This window comes from Prionailurus bengalensis, chromosome D2 (genome assembly GCF_016509475.1).
Source record: "Prionailurus bengalensis isolate Pbe53 chromosome D2, Fcat_Pben_1.1_paternal_pri, whole genome shotgun sequence".
Taxonomy (NCBI): Eukaryota; Metazoa; Chordata; class Mammalia; order Carnivora; family Felidae; genus Prionailurus; species Prionailurus bengalensis.
This window is the reverse complement of record NC_057351.1, coordinates 16,671,656-16,686,192: the sequence shown is the minus strand read 5'-3', so window position 1 is coordinate 16,686,192 and position 14,537 is coordinate 16,671,656. Positions and strand designations below refer to the sequence as shown.

Sequence of the window (14,537 nt, the reverse complement as noted above, 5' to 3'; positions counted from 1 at the left end):
GGCACAAATATAGATATGGACGTGTATGTGTATATACATACCCCCCCTCCGCCCAACACACACACACACCATTTCTACTGCTGTAAGCTTGTGTCTGGGTTTCAATTCTTCACTTTGGCTGCTTAGAATGTTAATACTGGAAGGGATATTAGAGATTATATAGTCTATCCTTTTCATTCTACTGCGAGGAAATTGAGCAAAACGTATATATATCCCTGTTTGAACATCTCTTTATCTCATCTCATTTTTGAGAGGTAAAAAAAAAAAAAAAAGGAAATGTTGCTCTATTTTTAGATATGAAATGGAGGCACTGGGGGAAGTGGCTTTGCCACTTTTAAAAAGCTAGATTGAAATGATCTCTTTCCTTGAATCCGGGCCCTTTGACATCCATCCCAGAACTCATCCTAGTGTTGTGTTTCCAAGTGTTAACCCTTAAAATGGAATTAGAAGCTGTAAATATCGTTGATATGTGAGTAGGGAAACTGTTCTGAAATTATCTCCTTTTTACACATAAGGCCTAAACTTTAATTCTGATACCACAACTTCCATTCAGTGGCTGTAAATTGTGAATGTTCAAGTCTGAAATTCAGTAGTAAAATGTTTAAAGCTGGGTTCAGCAACTATATTCTATTCTGTATAAGAAATAAGATTTTATTTACAAGGCATACATAGCTGGGAACCTTATCTATAGAATTACAGGAAAAATTTTCATAATTCAATACGTATTTTTTCAAACTTTGTGTACTCATATCGACAAATGGCTCTCCTCCTCTTTCTCTAATGTCCTCTGCCTGTTCTCCTTGACCCTCTGTAGGTTCTAAGCTAATCTCAAGCTCCCAAGTACGCTCAATGTTTTTCTACCTTCTATTTTTCTGAATGCTCTTTCCTTCTCTTTGAAAGCCCTTTCTTTGAGGCTGAGCTTAAATTTTATCATCTTCATTAAAAAAAAAAAACTTTCTAGAGAGAGAGAGTGCAAGCAGGGAAGAGGGCAGAAAGAGAGAGAGACAGAAAGCGAGAGAGAAGGAATCTGATTTGGGGCTTGATCCCACGACCCAAGGATCATGACCTGAGCCAAAGTCAAGAGTCTGATGCTTAACTGACTGAGCCACCCAGGTGCCCCTTATCATCTTCATTTCTAATTAAATCTTCCTTAATAGGCTGTGACAAGAAATCTTCTTTCCTTGGTTTGCCATCAAGTACCAGAAGACAAGAAGCTTCAACAACTGGAATTCATTGTCTTCCAGATCTGGAGGCTACAAACCCAAGATCAAGCTGTCAGCAGGGTTGATTCTTTCTCAACGTTTATTTATTTTTGGGACAGAGAGAGACAGAGCATGAACGGGGGAGGGGCAGAGAGAGAGGGAGACACAGAATCAGAAACAGGCTCCAGGCTCTGAGCCATCAGCACAGAGCCCGACGCGGGGCTAGAACTCACGGACCGCGAGATCGTGACCTGGCTGAAGTCGGACGCTTAACCGACTGCGCCACCCAGGCGCCCCAGGGTTGATTCTTTCTGAGGGCTGTGAGGAAGAATCTGTTCCATGCCTTTCTCCTGGCCCTGATGGCATCCTGGCAAGCTTTGGTGTTTCTTGGGAAGTAGAAGCATCATCCCCAATCTCCGTCTTCATCTTCTCATGGCCTTCTTCTTCCATGCATGTCTGTCTTCAAATTTCCCCCTTTCTAAGGATACTAGTCATATTGGATAGAGTCCAGCTTACTCCAGTAGGACCTCGTCTTAACTAATTACATCTGCAAAGACCCTATTTCTAAATAAGGTGACACTCTTCGGTATTAGGGTGTAGAATTTCAACATATCAATCTTGTTGGGGATGGAGTTGGGGAGGAACCACAATTCCATCCGTAAAATTTCTTCTTTTGAATTTTTTTCACTGCCTGGTTTGTATTTTGTTCATGGAATGTATCGCATTCTTTGTGGTTATCTGTCTTGCCTCTCCTTCTAAATTATAAAGTCTTTGAAGGCTGGCTTATTCTTTATATAACCTGTAGCATCAAGCATGGAGGATGCGGTGTTGCATAGTTTTCACTCTAGCTACCTCTGGCACCCAGAGGTACCTCCAAGTGGCAAGAGGCAGAATTTTATTAAAATGGAGGGAAATCCAGACTTTTCTAGGTAATTGCATGTGGTTAAGTTTGTGTACATTGTAGGAATCAGGACAAAGTGATTGGGATTTGAAAGTCAGGTTGAGAACCACGTCTGTGTTAGTCCATCTCCTGGAGTCAGCTAGGAGTGAGGAATGGATGAGAGTGGGGTGGGGAGTGAGAGAGAGCGAGAGAGAGACAGAGAGAGAGAGAGAGAGAGTGAGAATCAATGAATGAATGAAAGAATGAATGAATGAGGATGAACAAATACAGCTATCAGAAAGCCAGGGGAAATTCTGAGTTAATGACTGAATATGTGGCATGATGTCAGAACATGAGAAAGATGCCACAAAAGATGTGAATACAAGGGTTAGGATTACAAGAACATTCCAAAACCTAACGCCAGTGTTCAGAGGACAGAGATCCTGCAGGAGCTCAAGGGAGGAAGTAAGTAGAAGAGCAAGCACCAGGGTCCAGGATATATGGCAAAGGTGCAAAATACCTGTGCAAGGGTCTGGGCAACACAAATACAAAGCAAGAAACTAATTTGATGATGGACCAGGCTGTTGCCTTTTCCCAGGGAGCTCGCATCACTGTGAAGGCCAGGAATAGATGCATGAATCCAGCCAATCGAGGCCCCGGTTGGAGAGAGAAGGGGGAAGTTGTCTGGAGCAGGGGGTTATGGACTCACACAGCCCCTGACAACCACTACAGACAGCCTCAGTGCCCAAATGCGTGTCTCACAGGAGGCCAACCTTCATTTGTGGTTCGTGGTCAACAATACCAAACTAGTCAATACTGAACAATAGCCAAAATACTGAACTAGACAACTAGAAAAAAAAGAACAAGTCATTGTTCCTTCTCCCAATATCCTTACGGATTCGTGGGGAAATAAAACACATTCGAGAAAAAGTCGACTACCATCCGGGGCCTGGTAAGTATTTAAAAATCCCAAGGCGAGTGGGAAAGGAGGCCTTTCTGCAGAGGGAGATTCTATCTCTAAGGCCATGCTCCTCAAAGTGAGGTCGTTGGGCAGGCAGTATCAGTGTCACCTGGGAGCTTGTTAGAAGTGCAGCTTACTAAATCAGAGTGCCTGGATGTGGGGCCAAGGAATCTGCATTTAACAAGGGGGGATTCTCAAGCATACTGGAGTTTATTTATTTTTTTAAAACTTTTTTTTTTAACGTTTATTTATTTTTGAGACAGAGACAGAGCATGAATGGGGGAGGGGCAGAGAGAGAGGGAGACACAGAATCTGAAACAGGCTCCAGGCTCTGAGCCATCAGCACAGAGCCCGACGCGGGGCTGGAACTCACGGACCATGAGATCATGACCCGAGCCGAAGTCGGACGCTCAACCGACTGAGCCACCCAGGCGCCCCAAGCATACTGGAGTTTAAGACTAACTGCATTGTGGGGTGGAGGGGAGGATGGGGAGTCATACTGGGAGGCAGGAAGGGAAAGGGGGAAATGCAGGCGGGGACGAGTGATGTAGGAAAGACCATGGGGACTGATTATAGAATTTACAATTTTCCAAGCCTTTAGTTAGGAGCTGGGAGCCTGGAGGAGTGGAGAACAGGACAAGCAGGAAAGCAGCACACACACCTGGAATGCCAGAACGTGACTTTATCGCGTGGACCAGCGTTTCTAAAAATGTGTTCCTCTGAGATGTTCCATGAAAACAGGATTCCAAGAGCAAATTTGTTTGGGAAACACTAGGTTCTGTGTAATCCTCTTGGGAATTTACAGGGCACGTGAACACATTAGAGGCATTAAAGTTCTTAAAAAAGCACTTCTGTGGAACTCGCTTCGGAAATGCTGCTTTAGGCAATGGGAAGCCAATGATTTTGAGCAAGAAAGCACCATAATGAAAGCAGACTTCTGGTTTCCCTCAGTACACAAAGCCTTCGCTCAGAAACCCCAGGAAAGAATCTTTTCCTGACTCTTTTTCGTACTTACTCCCAGGGAAAACTTCCAGTTGTTCTCTTCCACCGCAGGAGATCTCGGTCAGGACGGTCAGCACACTACTCTGCTCAGAGCCACTGTGGCAACCTGTCAATCACTGCCCCGCTGGTTCTTTGATCTCGTAGAAACTTAAATACCTGTTCATTAACATGGAGGGCGGCCATCATTCATATTGATGGTCACGTTCGAGCGCTTCATCCAAGTGATCGTGGCATCTTTGGAGCCCTGTTAACTGAAGACCCAATCAGTTAATGGTCTGTATCTCTGGGCAGTTTTTAGCTAAGGTATACCACAGTAGTCTTTTCAAACATGGTTGTTTAATTACAACTTATCATATATATATGATACATATCTAGAAAATGATATATATGGACAAATATATCACATATATCTTATATATGTATATTTTATTCATGTATATTTTAAAATATACATTATCATATATGTACATCTTATACATGTATATTTAAAATATACATGTATATTTTAACATTTCTTTGAAGGAACTGTTCTTTTTTTTAATGTTCTTTTAATGTTCTTTTTTAATGTTTTTTTTTTAATTTGAGAGAGTGAGAGTGAGCATGAGTGGGGGAGGGGCAGAGAAAGGGGGACAGAGGATCTGAAGTGGGCTCTGTGCTGACAGCAGAGAGCCCGACGTGGGGCTTGAACTCAACTAACCGTGAGACCATGACCTGAGCCGAAATCAGACGCTTAACTGGGCCACCCAGGTGCCCCCATGCTTGTCTTTGTGAAAGCTAGTCTTGTTCTGAACTCCCCAACAGGAACATAGGGGTTTACTGACTAACAGCAAATGGTGGGATCTCCGGGAGCCATATGATGTTGAGAGTTGGTGGGGACACTCAAAAGAAGCCCGATTGTTTGAATTATTATGTCCCAAAGGTGATGTGGTGTTCAAGGGGGTTAACTGAAATGGTGACATTTGAACTGTCAAAAGATTCTGTGGGAACAGTCATGGTGGGCACCCGTAGCCCACGGGACAGTCTCTGGAAGATGACTGAGGAGGAGGCATGACCAAGACTGGGGACACTGCAGTGAGGGACCCACATCAGAGAAGAGCAAGCATCGGGTCAAAAGACGAGCACAGGAGGTCGTTGGACAAATCCTGATAAAGGCTTGGAGAGTTCATCCTGGAACCAGGAAGTGAAAGGCCTCAGTACGGACCCTCCAACGTCTGCCAGCACTGCCTGCCTTTGTGTTAAAAGGAGGCCGGAATGGGGAGCAAGCTAAAGAATGGGGACCAGCTTCCTCTCTTTGTGCCCCAGTTTCCCCCCTCCCCCTTTGTATACAGCCTCCATCCTGAATAAACTCTGGTTCTCAGAGCTGAAATGGAGAGCATTCATCCTGTACAGAGGAAAATACTGCTCAGAAGCACACAGCCAAACCAAGAGAGTCACGAGGCGAGACCCCCGCCCCGGACGACACCTGGGGGAATCCAGTGGATCTAAAAGAACCCGTGCATTAGTCGTCCAATGAGGCCCAAATGGAAATTAACAAAGAGTGAGTGTGTGTCTGTGTGTGTGTGTTTCCTTCCTATCCTGAGTCAGCACTTCAGTAGAAGAGCAACTGGGTGATAGGGTTTGAGACACTTAAGCCACAGGGGCCACACTCAGATGTGGACGTTTCCCTCCGTTGGCAATTTGCGAAGTGAGGATGTGACTGCAAAGATTTCCTGCCAACTTCTGCCATCTAGTGCCTGGCACGAGAGGTAGTGTCACCGCACCTATTCTGGCTTCCTGTGTGAATGTACGCATATTGATACAGTGTGAGAGAATTCTAAAATCAGCAGGATGGAGAGGACAGCTGATACATGGCAAATTCTATAAAGATTAAAGACAAGACTGGGAGAATATAGTTTGGACCTCAAAGCATGCACACAGCAGCTGTTCTCCTTTGTTGCCTTCCCTTCCCCGAAGCTGCCTGCTGCCCCTCCTTTCTGTCCCTCTGCCCCAACCCTGCCACCCAAGAAAGGTGGGGCCAGGCCTTCAAGAGTCCCTCACCTGTCACCTCTTTGTGTTTCCCCCCTTCTCTGTTCCGTGCACGGAGAGAAGGTCAGCTACCCTGACGGAAAATTCTCTAGAATCCAGTAGACATCATGCCTTCACACAGGCCTGTATCCGTGACTTATCGATCCTTTTCAACAGATTTTTATGATCACAAAAGTGACACGTGCTCATTTGGAGACACAGACAAAATAAAAGGGCCCCATCATCTCCGCACCTGTTTATTATATTAGGGGCGTATCCGTTGGGGAGTGGGCGTAGGTAGGTAAGGCATTCTGGCGTGGGAAGGGAAATCCCTGGAAGAATGGCTAAAGAAGCTTCTAAATGAGCCTGGTGAGGGAATCGCTAGCGGCCTCCCGGGCTCCTCGAACGCGGTGCTCCCCTGCCAACGGGGGTCCCAGGCGGCTACCCCCCACCCACCCCCGCCGCCGCGCGCCCCTCCCTCGCGCGGGCGCACAGCCTGTCCACGTCCGACCTCGGGCGGGGGTGCGCAGCGAGGCCGGCGCGGGGTCGGGGAGGAGGTTGGTGGCTGGGGACCCGGGCGCGGGAGAAGGGACGCTCAGGACGCCTCCCACGTACGTGCTGCGGCTGTACCCCTGGCTGCATCTGGTATCCTCTTTGATTGCATCTGGCACGTCTGCAACGGGAGGTGCAGCCGGAAATAATAACCTGTCCAAATAACAAAAGCCCTTAAAGTTATTTGTAATCTGGAAAAGTAAAAAAGCAAAAATGGTTCATAACCCCATCGTCTAGCTAACCTCTCTGGACATTAAAAAAAAAAAAAAATTCAGGCACAGATTTGAAATACGCAACACAGCATAGAAAGTTAGAAATGAAAAGTACATAGCCTTCCTTCCCAGCACTACCTGCGTCCCTCTTTTCCAAAGATAAGCATTTTTATGTTCCCCCAAATATGTATGTGTGTGTGTTTTAACATTTACACAATATGTATTTTTACTCTTCTCTTTTTCACCTCATCTTCCTTAGGGATATTTCCCTATTGGCACATCTAGGTCTCATACTTTATTTCTTTATTTTTTAATGTTTATTTTTTGAGAGACAGAGAGAGACAGAGCGTGAGTGGGGGAGGACCAGAGAGAAAGAGAGGGAGACACAATCTGAAGTAGGCTCCAGGCTCCAAGCTGTCAGTATAGAGCCCAATGCAGGGCTTGAACCCACCAACAGTAAGATCATGACCTGAGTTGAAGTCGGATGCTTAACCAACTGAGCCACCCAGGCGCCCCTGAACATCTTTTTATATATAGAAATGGCAGTTATTAGTTTTTCTGTGAACTGCTTGTTCATATTCTTCGCTTATTTTTCCACTGGGTTCAACTTTTTTATTACTAATTTGGCTAGGCTTTGTAAATAAAGGAAATTATCTTTTGTCAGTCATTGTATTTGCAAATGCTTTCCACAATTTGTCCTCTGTGTTTTAACTTTGTGTTTAGTTATTGGTTTTGTTTGGGTTTGGTTTTTGTGACACAGAAAAATGTTAACATTTTATATGGCAAATTTGGTAGAGTGCCTTTAGTGTTGTGGGTTTTTGTCTAATTTGAAAAGCCCCCCCCCCCCACTGCAATAAGTAAGTAAAAAAGTAAATAAATTCACCCATGCTCTTAATGAGTTAATAAATTATTAATTTAAAGTTTATTTATTTATTTAGAGAGAGACACAGAGACAGTGAAAGAGGAGAAGGGGCAGAGAGAGAGAATTCCACGCAGGCTCTGCACTGCCAGCACAGAGCCTGACGTGGGGCTCGACCCCACAAAGAAGCCGAGAGATGATGACCTGAGCTGAAACCAAGAGTTGGACGCTTAACTGACTGAGCCACCCAGGTGCCCCACCCCTGCTTTTAATTTAAAACAGACACACAGCTTTTGTTGTTAGGAAAGTCATATGGTCAATGAAGAACGTTCTAAAATACACATAAGCAAAAGCAAAGAATCCTATAGTCTAAATGTCAGAGAGCCACTATGAGCATCTTGCCATAGAAATTTTCAGCCATTAATTCTGTACAATAATTAATAAAGATTGTGTTTTAATTATGTCATGAACTATACTTGTTAAATATTTGCATTCTATTTTTAAGAAAGAGCTTCATTGAGGTGTAATTAATATATCACAAAATTCACCCATTTTAAGTAAATGATTTTTAGTGACATTACAGAGTTGTGCAATCATCACCACAATCAAATTTTAGAACATATTCGTCACACCAGAAAGAAGCCTTCTGTCTCATTTGTGGTCACTCCCTGTTGGTACTGCCAAGCCCTGGCAACCACTAATTTACTTTCTGTCTCCATCGATTTGCCGTTTCTAGACATTTTGTATAAATAGAATCCTAGAATATGTCAGCTTTTTCATTTGTCTTCTTTCACTTAGTATAATGTTTTGGATGTCTGTCTGTGTCATAGCTTAGATCACTACTTCATTGTTTTTATTACTGAGTAATATTTCATTGACTGGATATACCACATTTTGTCCATCTACCGATCAGTTAGTTGGTGGACATTTGGGTTGTTTCCAATTTTCGACTATTCTGAATAATCCTGCTATGAACATTTGTCTACAAGTTTTTGTGTGGACACATTTTCTTTTCTCCCAGGTATATACTTAAGAGTGGAATCGTGGAGTCACATGTTCACATTTGGATTACATTTTGAAGTGCTTACTGAGACCAGTCTGTATCCAAACCTTCACTAGAAAATGAAATCAGGAGCATCTGAGGGAAAACCACCACTGAGAGACAAGACCTGTCTGGTAAAATTAAAGTTACAGGAATTTCAATAGGGCCTAAGATTACCGTTGGGTCTTATGCTAGCAGAATGTTAAAATGGGTTTCTTCCTGTCTAAATTTTGAGTGAGGCACTGATGTAATGGACATCAAATACCAAAATAAATGTGAGACTGAGTCGACATGGGCAAAATTTAGAGAAGATCAAGGATATAAAAGGAGAATCAGAAGAAATATCTATATACCTATGTTCATCGCAACATTATTCATAACAGACAAAAGGGGGAAGCAACCCAAGTGTCCATCAATATTCGAGTGGGTAAAAAAAATGTGGTATGCCTGTACAATGAAGTATTATTCAGCCTTAAAAAGGAAGGAAATTCTGACACATGTTACAACATGGATGAACCTGGAAGACATTATGCTAAGTGAAATAAGCCAGTCACAAAGGACAGATATTGTATGACACCACTTATAAGAGGTATCTAGAGTTGTCAAATTGATAGAAAATAGAATGGTGGTTGCTAGGGGTTGAGGGGCAAGGGGGTAGGGAGTTATCGTTTCATGGGTAGAGTTTCAGTTCAGGAAGATAAAACAGTTCTGGAGATGGACGGTGGTGATGATTGTACAACAATGTGAATGTAATTTAACTGTATACCTAAAAATTGCATATTTTATGTTTTATATGTATTACAATAATTAAAAAAAAACCGCAGAAAAGGGGTATCGGAGTGTAGCGAGAGGGGAATTCACACCATTGCCCTTTCTCCACATCTGCCCCTCGCCTGCCCAAAGTTAGAGAAAGGAGCTTCAATGTGGTCCCTCTGAGAGCTCAGGTGTCTGCTGAAGTTGGGGAGTATTTGGAATGGGGTCTGAACCTTCCTGGGAAATGCAGAGGGTGAGAAGTAGGTTCACTAACCAGGAGTCAGGCACCTGCTGCTGCCTTGGGAACCGCAAGGCCAAGGATTCCTGAGTATTTCCTGTTGATCACAGTGGGCCAACACAGGCATGGCGCCGTCTGGAGCCGTATATAAGTCCTGCCCAAGAGAGCCACCTGGGAAAGCAGGAGGCTGCAACAAGAGATTATGTGGATTGGATGGTGATGAGGGTGGGGGGTGGGGTGCCTCAGGAGGGCGCATGGGAGAAAGAAGGTCATCAAGGTCATCGTGCGCTGGATTGACTCTAAAGGAACGCCCGCTACTTAGCTGCTTGGAACTGAGGCTCCAGGAAAAGCATTCCACCAACCTCCTACACGTGATCTTTGTGAATAAACTTCAGTAACAGCAAAAGCAGTCCAAAAGAAAGGTATTACAATTTCTCCCTCTTGCCTCTGAGTTTAGAACAATAGGCTAGAATAGCGGCCTCCCTCTACCTGCAGTTTCGCTTCTGCAGTTTCGGTATGGCGCGGTCAACGGCCCCTTGACGCAGCCCATCCTCCTTCTGTCGAATCTGCCGGAAGCCAATAGCAGCAGAAATCTGCATCACATGCTACGTCAGGATGCACGTCACTGGTCTCACTCCAGCGCCTCAGGAGGCATTTCGTCATCGCACGTCACCTCCAGAGGGGTGAGTACGAAGCAACACGATGTTTTGAGTGCGAGACACTACGTTCACAGAACTTTTGTTACAGTGTATTGTTTTAATTGTTCGATTTGTTCGGAGCTATTGCTGTTTAATCTCTTACTGCGCCTAATTTGTTAAAAAAAATTTTTTTTTTTTTAAATGCTTATTTTTGAGAGAGAGATTGAGCACAAGCAGGGGAGGGACAGGGAGAGAGGGAGACGCAGAATCCGAAGCAGGCTCCAGGCTCTGAGCTGTCAGCACAGAACCCAAGGCTGGGCGCGAACCCAGGAACCGTGAGATCATGACCTGAGCCACCCAGGGGCCCCTACTGCGCCAAATTTCTAAGTTAGACTTTATCATACATTTGTATAGGAGTGAACTCAGTATACACAGGGTTGGGTACTACCCCGGGCTTCAGGCATCCGCTGGGGGTTTTGGAACGCATCCTCCGTGGATAAGGGGAACGACTGTATGGGGGTGAGTTATAGTCCAAAGCCTTATGTACGCTCACGAATGCATTCCAGTCGGTGCTCTGCAACATGCGGAGGAACTACAGAAGGAAATCAGAGATGCTTCTCTCCTAAAGACTAGAGGAGAACGGATGCCAGCCGAGCAGACCAAATTTAAATTTTACCGACCTTGTAAATTTTGGAACTCTAGATAGATTCCTATGAGAAGACAGAGAACTGGACAAGAAAATAAAAGTTACGGACATTTCTCTGTTCTAGAACGACTCCATGACGTGCAGGTCAAATTCTGTGGGGATCCCATGTTTTCCTCAGAAACACCCAGAAGCCCGATTGTTTTTTGTTTTTGTTTTTGTTTTTTTTTTTGGTTTTTGTATGTATGCGTGTGTGTATTTATTTACTTATTTTTGAGCGAGAGAGGGAGGGGCAGAGGGACAGAGAGAGAATCGTAAGCCCAGCGAGGGGCTTGATCTCACGACCTGAGCCTAAATCAAGAGGCAGAGGCTTATCCAGTTAACCGATTGAGCCACCCGAGCCCCGCACCCCAACAGATTTTAAAGGGAAGAACTGTTTATATATAAACTTGGCGTACAAATTGTCCTGTAGTGCCTTTAGTTGCACCTCATTTAAAATTTTGAGTAAGGGCAGTTCTAGACCCTATAACGAATATCTTTATTCAAATGCAAATTGATTTATTCAGGTACGTTTTATCTAGAAATATTCTATTTCTATCCTTTCCTTCCAGTCCCCAACTCCTCAAAGACCTCTCGTATTTTGAAATCTTAAAACCAGCTACTGACCAGGGCTCTTAGTTGCATAGAGACCTTATATTTTAATACATTTTGTTTGTTGTCACGGAGTATAAACTTTATGATTTAGCAACCAAAGGTAAAAATGTGGGTTCAGGATCCTAAAGAAATTGTACAGAGGTCCCTAAAAAACTTAGGTGTATTCTGCTTATCTTTTTATTTCTGGTTTGGCTGGGTTTTCTCTGACATCTGTGTCGAGAAATTACCACTGCATTGTCTTCTTCCGGTATTCTCGAAGCCGGGTATTCAGGAACCAAAATTTATGACTTGACAAGAAGGAGATGGTGTTGATGAATGTGGATAGGCCCAATACCAGTGTAAGAGATTGTAAGTTGTACAGCCCCTGTGATTTTTGGAAATCTGTACACGACACTCAAAGGCAACTGCAGTAAGGAACATCGAACACAGAAGGGAAACGTATCTCAGCCCAGGTAGAGTCCAGCCATGAGAGGCGGTGGCATCTTGCACACGGAGTAAGGTCCATAGTGTCCATGTCACCTAATACATTTGGGCCTTGGCCAAACTACAGCTTTCACAGTGGCGTGTAAATATATAATGTACATGGACAAATGACCAGTAAACTTCAACATCTGTTTTTTATCTTGAGTGTGTTTCTTTGTCTTGTCTCTGTGGAAAAAAATCCCGGAAAAGTCTTGAAAGCTAATTAGCTCCAAATTTACTTTAGGAAAGAAGGGCCAAAGAGTTTTGATGACAAATTTGTCTTTGTTCCAGCTGCCAAGCTGGTCTTTGACCCCTTGATTTAGCATGGGTGATTATTTATTTATTTATTTGCACATAGTTCCTTTGTTTTTTTGTGTGTGTTTTTGTTTTTATTTTCAATACAGAAATCTCTTTCCTGGAATAGGCACCTGGCTTCTGATTCCCATTGCAAAGTATTTGCCATCTCAAATAAGCTTTAAAGTACTGTACTAAGTATCTCTTTTATAGTAAATTTGTAGGCATTACAAGAGGAAATGTGTTATGTGTTCTGTTTTGAACTTAACTTTCTCCAAATTAATGCATTTTCTTTAAAAACTCTGATTTTCTACCCAGTTTACATATTTTTACTATACCTATGCTTACTTTTCTATACTCTTGTCTTTTTCATTGTATTTTGAAATATCTTCTTTTGAGACAGGTGGAGATGAAAAATTAATACTTTAAAATGAGTTTTTAAGATGACCAGTGATGCTCTATTATCTTGGAAGACCAAAATTTGACCAATTCCATCTCATTCTATTATCACAAAGCTTCTGATGGGCAATCTCATTAAAATAATAGCTTTTTACAAATACATACACACATATTTGAGAAGTATATATTTACATATATATATAACATATGATATATATATGAAGGAATCCACTGATCCACACACATTAGTATCTCTTTCTCTGTGTTTAAAAAAATTTTTTTAATGTGTATTCATTTTTGAGAGCGAGAGAGAGAGAGAGAGAGCACGCAAGCAGGGAAGGGGCAGAGAGAGGGAGATGCAGAATTTGAAGCAGGCTCCACGCTCTGAGCTGTCAGCACAGAGCCCAACGCAGGGCTTGAACTCGTCAGCACGAGATCATGACCTGAGTCAAAACCAAGAATGGGACGCTTAACCAATCAAGCCACCCAGGCACCCCTCTTTCTCTATGTTTTAGAGCAAAGCGTTTTTAGGGTGAAATGAACAGACCCTAGTGAAAGATTTGCCCTTTGCAGTTCCTGATCTAATGATGATCCATGGGAAAGGCACAGAGGACCCCTTAAGGTTGTTGGCTCATTTCTTGTAAACTGTAAAACTTATCTACTCCTCCCACTCTGAACACTGTGAAAGTTTGTAGCGTCAGAAACTGTGTCTGTGCGCCAGCCAGGAAATAGTTCTTTCTGTTGGGGTCAATCAACCTCTGCCGCCCTTTGGTCTTTGTGGAGGTCCTGGGATTGCAGGTTCTGGACCCAGTCCAAGGAAGCTCAGTTTCCTTGCCAAAATCCATGCAACTAACTAGAAGAGTATCGTTTTCCCCTTTTTTTAAAGTATGAATTTGAGGGTCACTCATTGTCTCATATAAGCATTGGCATAAATAGCTTATTTTGTCCTTGGGGAGCGTGCTCTATCCTACGACTGCCAAGAGAACCTGGAACCTTCCGTGGGTAGAGCAACTCCTTATCTTGCATGGGAAGGACATTTATATGTTTATAGGCATTTTGTTAACAGACTGAAAATTTGAAGCAAAATGTGAACATGGTGGTAATGTAGTTGAGAGTAAATTTATATCACTATGGTTTCAAAACGAATAAAATATACTTTAATTAGTAAAGGAAAGTTTAATAATTTTATTAAAATAAATTTTATCGCTATGACAACTCTAAAACACAAAGGCAATAAATAGATAACACAGTGTGACATTACATCACATTTGTAGGTGACATGAGATTGGGATTGAGGGATCGAATTCTTGGCAATTGTTAGGAAAACAGAGTGCTTCGGTCAACTTCTGGGTCTTACTATTGGTAGATTGTTATGGAAAAACATTTTCTTGCTTAGTCTGCTTTGCCTTTAATAGTCTCGATTATCTCCATGTCTAAAAAAACCTGTAAATCTATAATGCATGACTTTATCATTTTTCATTGTCTTCAAAATCATTTTCATTGTAGATAATGATCTAGTAAATTAATATGTTATAATTAATTATTATGCAAACATTGGATATATAAGTTTGTATTTCCACGTTTTCCTTTTCTTTTTGTAGGTTTTGTTTTTGTTTTTTTTTTTGCCTCTATTGAAATATTTTCTTAGAATAAAATTCTGGGAGTAAAATTTTTGGATTAAAGCATTGTTCATATTTATTTATTTTCCTTTTTTAAACATTTTTTTCCCCCAAAACTCAACT

General features: G+C 42.6%; 1 long non-coding RNA gene across 1 annotated transcript; it reads right to left on the bottom strand.

The window, feature by feature from the left end:
- Window positions 1-6,290: 6,290 nt before the first annotated feature.
- LOC122492743 lies at window positions 6,291-10,176 on the bottom strand. Its single transcript, XR_006299760.1, has 2 exons — window positions 9,742-10,176; window positions 6,291-6,754 (listed from the first exon to the last, which is right to left on the bottom strand). It is a non-coding gene; the product is annotated as an uncharacterized LOC122492743 (long non-coding RNA).
- Between the last annotated feature and the right edge of the window lie 4,361 nt (window positions 10,177-14,537).